The following is a 5,259-nucleotide window of genomic DNA, read 5'->3' on the forward strand; positions in this document are numbered from 1 at the left end:
TCCCAGCTCTGCATGCAGTTTACAGGCTGATAGCTTCACTGCAAGTGTGAAGAGCACTGGAAAAGGAGGGTAATTTGCCTCGTCTCTATGCCCAGGTTCCATGTAACCGAAACTAGGCCTCCTATTCGCACGCAGTCCACTGAGTCTATCTGCAATAGGCACACCCATCCAATGAAGGTGGGTCCGAAGCCCATTGAATGCAAAACTGCCCACATATACTGCCAGCCAACCATATTGAATAGGCGTTTGAGATCTAATGCAGCTAGTGCATACTACCCCTCTGAAGCAGCTAAATCATGCAGAATATGTAGAGAAGTGGAGAAGTGTGGCTCAATGATTAGAGTGGCAGACCCTGATGCAGAGGTCTACCCTGGGACCAGGGTTCAATTCCCCACCTCGGCGGGTCTTGGGCTCAAAATTCCACGGACCTGATAATTCTCGCCTCGGTGCCTATTCCAATCATGGAGTCCCACTCTGCAACTCTGGGCAATAGCTTGCTTAATCTCCACAAATGCCCCAACAACGCTAAGGATGCCTGGCCTCCACCTTGGGGGTGCCCAGAAGTGGGCGCCTCACAGGGAAAGCCAGGATGGGTTCCACAGCGGTATTTGTACAAGCGCCTTGAGACCCTTGCGGGTGAGTAGTGCGCTATACAAGTATCAATTTACAAGTATCAATTTACAATATAATTTAACCAACGGATATTGTACATCATGCTTCTCCTGGGCACAAATCCAGTGTGGTCCGGGCGTACTAACACCTCTACCACCCATAGCAGACTGGATTCTAGGGCCTTACACAGCACCTTAATCCATGTTTAACATTGAGAATGGCCTATAAGAAGCCATCTCCTTTGGATCTTTGCCTGCCCTTGGGATGAGAACCATCATCGCCACCCTTGTGGTTCTGTAATTCTCAAACCTGACTCCATTTTAGTCTTGCCCTCACGTAGGCCTGTGAAGTAGACCCAACGAACAAGTGGCCTGGCCTTCTGAGTTCGTGCATATATTAACTTGGGTTTTTCTGACTCTGAATGAACTGCAGAGAGAGTGACCCTTTTCACCTGAAACTGACCTTTTGCAAAACCAGTTTCACTAGCTGATCGTTGCCTGAGTTTTTCAATCACTGTTCAGGACCTCGTTAACCTTTAGTTTCCTTGTACATATCTTATCCTAATCAATATCTAAATTGTTTCTTTCCTTACAACTTTCTTTTCTAAACATGGGTATTTGCCATGCGTCGTGACTGCCATCTGGTGTTACCTTTTACGTAGGCCTCAGAATTTAGTCTGCGAGCAAAGCAGTCTGACCTTTTGTGGGTCATGTATTCATTAACTAAGGTTTTCTTTGTGCGCTGGAGTTAATTTCAGAAGCTGGCCTTTCACCTGGAATTGACCCTGCCAAGCCAATTTCCTTGCAAGATCGTTATCCACTTTCCCAATCACCATTCAAGACATTTGTTAACTTTTAAGTTTCTTTACGTTTCTGTTACCTTGCACATTATCTGAAACGACTTTTCTTTACTGTTTCTTCATTTCATGGGTTACGCTTTCAATTAAGGGTTTGTCCGGGCCTTCCAGATTATTATTTAGATATGCCTAAATATTAACTTGTTAGTTGGGACACAGTAAAATGAGCTTTACTTTATGATGCTGTATGATGTCATGTATTTTCTATTGGTTGAATTTTGGTGCAGGGGCGTGCATTTTAAATGTACCTTTTTGTGTATAAATAGGGATGTCTCGCCTTAGTAAAATTGAGCAGTTTCTTGAGTTGTACACTGTGTTGTATTGCTGGGATTACTGTTACTAGCTGCAGCTAATAAATTTGATCTCTGACGCCACCTAGAAGTATTCCGTGTCTCTGTGTACCAAGGCAAGGGAACCCAGAGGACTTTGGGCGTGTCCCTGGCACCGCTGGGTATTTGATATCCCAGTTCTTCAGTTGGCGCGGCCAACGTGGGGCGACTTCAGTGGTACCGGTCCAAGCCCGAAGATTGGAGGATTCTGGAGGAGGGCCCCCACTTCATCGACCCCTGCATGTCGACGTGGACCAAAGGTCTTTTCTGCGAGGCTTCCCGCTTTGAAGGACTGCTGCCCTGACTTTTGCCTTGTCTTGGACCCTCCGATTGATGTTTGTAAAGTAAGACGATAGACGGCCTTCTGGTGGCGTGACAGATATTTGGTTAAGTATAAGTGGGTCGCTCCCACGACTTTGTTTGGTTCCTTGGTTTTGATTTGGTTGCTGCAGTACCCAAAGCCGAAGGGCTTGTATATTTCTGAGTGTATCATTTTTTGATTCCCTTTAAAGTTTGAAGCCAGACTAGTGAGCAAGATGCCTGGTTTTGGTAAATTTGGTAATTGGTTTGTTTGTGGTAGTAACAGGGATTCCCGATTGGAGGATTCATGTCCGATACCTCCGGTTGGAACTCCGACTTATGAGCTCTATTCTAAACACGGAGTGGGTCCCATTACTAATAATGAAGTATGGGTCCGCTACACGAAAATAGATGGTGTTTTGCAATGGCCCCCACATGGTAGTTTTGAAACAGAGATTTTAGACAATCTAGAAGTTAGGCTATTTAGGAAGAAAGCCCGGCCGGCAATGTTTGACTCTTTCCGCCTTTGGTGTAAGGAAGCCAAACAGCGAGAAATTAAGCAAGCAAAAAGAGATAGGAAAGATAAGAATATGTCAGTACTACAAGCTGCTAGACAGTTTAAGGAAGATGGAGAAGAGCGTGCGAGTGAAGTCTTAGATAGACAGCGTTGCTTGGCCATAGATAAATGTTATTCGGCCTTGCCATCTTCTCCTCCGAAAGTGATGGAAGACCTTGAAAAAGATCCTCTGATCTCTCATTTACTGAGATTGCCTCCTCCCTATGTGCAGGGTGCTACTGCGCCTCTATTACCCCCGGTTGTTCAACCCTTTGTTGTTCAACCTCCTGCTGTTGTTCAGCCACCCGGTGCTCCACAGATGGTTTTGCCTCCTCCTGCGCAGCCCATTCTAGGTTTGCCAGCCTTGCTACCAGCTTTGCCTCAAACTCCTTTGCCTTCTGCTTCTGCATCTTCGACTTCTACTGTTCTTGTCCCTACACCTTCCTTATACTTATTCTCCCGTTTTTATGTCTACTTCTTCCCCTTCTGCTCGAAAACGAATGACCAAGACTGTTGTTAATCTGTTGCCACCATTGTTTGGGTCACTGAATATGACCCCTGTTTCGAAACATAAACAGAGTCGTAGTCAGCTTCCTTGTTATGAAGAATGGACAGTGTTGGATTTGTTGGCTCGTAGGTGGATTTTAAATGCTCAGAGGTATGATTTGCCAGCAGTTATGGATGTTTTCTTTCAGTGGGAACCGCCTAAGCAAAGGTATGTTTTTGATGTAATGTGTACTTTTCTGCGTCAGGAATGGGAAAATAACGAGTTGGGTCCGATTCCGCAGGATGTGCTCGATGTTCAGTCAGATTTTGCTAAAGAGATGATAGTGGAATCTGATGTTACAGATGCCGTAGAGACAATACTTGCTTTCAGATCTAGACTTTCGCCTCAGACATTGTATGAACCTGATTCCTCTGTTAGGAGTAAAGTGAAACAGTACCCTATGAGAGAAGTTCCTCCTGTATGGAAAGAAGCAGTTCAGGTTAATGTAAATTTGGGTATTCAGGCCGCTCCGGCTCATTTTCAGCGAGTATGGGTACATGTCCCTTGGAAGAGAGCTGAGGTCTTGGCTCTTAAGCAGACCTTACCTGACCCTCGTTAGAATCCTGCTGGTTATTACAAGGAGTTGTCCCAGACAGTTGAAGCGTGTATTATGAATTTAGCTGACATCGATATGTTGATGGGTAATGTAGTCCCTCAACCCTTGTGGGCGAAGATTCGTCATGAGAATCATGCTGCTGAATTAGGTGATACCTGGGCGAATATTGTTGCTGCAGATGGTAGACAGGAGGGAGGTGCTAAACCTAAACCTTTAGTTTCAGAATTACCAGGTAGAATTATTAATCTGATGAAAACAATGATGCCCGCTTTACGAGTGAATTGGGATAAGTTAGCAGCATGTAAGCAAAAGAAAGACGAGAGTGTATCTGATTTCTTCACTAGGTTTGAAGAGACGTTTATTGATCATAGTGGTCAGGATATGAGTACGGAGGGTGGTCAAAGGTTGTTTGTGGATAAATTTGTTTTTAATTTGCTTCCCGAACTTTCTAATAAGTTAAAAGACTCTGAGAGTTCATGGGCTGTCTCTTCGTCGGCCCAGATATTGGCTACTGCACAATATTACGAGAATAGGGATAAAGATGAGAAGGATAAAGTGGAGAAGAAAACTAAAGAGTTAAAGACGAAAGTTCTTTTGCAGCAAGCTGATCCGCCTCGTCAGAATCAACCTCAGTTTCAGCAACCTCCACAATTTCAGATATTGTTACAGAAGCCTGAGCCTTATGTTCAACGATTCTTTCCTGGCCCTAATCAGTGTGCTTATTGCAGAGAGGAAGGTCATTACAAGAATAGTTGCCCGGCTTTGTTACAGCGTGCAAATGGTGTATCTGGTCAGAGAGGTCGTGGTAGTTTTCAGCAAGGTCCTAGGGGTAGGGGACGTGGTGTGATCACTCAGAATGAGCGTTCCTCTTCCCTACAGAATTCTGCGAATTATTTTGACAGACAGAATGTTCCGAGTGGTCAGTCTGCCCAGTACTATGTTGAGGATTACTATGTCGAAGGTGAGAGTTCTGGTTATAATGATAACTAGGACAGCCAAGGACAAAGTGAGGGAGTAGTGTCAGTTCCAGTAGATCAGAGTGGACCTTATGTTGAAGTGATTACATCAGGTGTGGCAGAACCTTTTCTTTTGTATACTGGTGCAATGAAGAGTTCTATTATGCACTCTAAACTTCCTGGCGCACCTTTGTCTGGCTTGACCAATGTTTCAGTAGGATTTTCAGGCGCCCCAGTTCGCAATCCGGTTTCTAGTCCTTCTTCCCTTTCCATTGGCCCTTGTGAATTGGAAGCTCCACTTATTCTAACGACTGGTTGTGGTGAGAATCTGTTGGGTTTGGACCTGCTGAAAAGATTGTATGCGACATTACATTGTTCTCCTTCAGGAGTACAACTTACCCTCGGTAAGAAAGTGATTTCCCCAATGTATTTGTCTAAGGATTGTTTGCCACTGGAATTGCGTTCGCTTCCTGATACACTTTGGGCTACAGGTCCAAATGATGTTGGTCTTTTGCAGATTCCACCTTATGTTGTCACCCTTAAGTCA

This window comes from Lissotriton vulgaris, unplaced genomic scaffold, assembly GCF_964263255.1.
Source record: "Lissotriton vulgaris unplaced genomic scaffold, aLisVul1.2 SCAFFOLD_236, whole genome shotgun sequence".
NCBI classification, from domain to species: Eukaryota; Metazoa; Chordata; class Amphibia; order Caudata; family Salamandridae; genus Lissotriton; species Lissotriton vulgaris.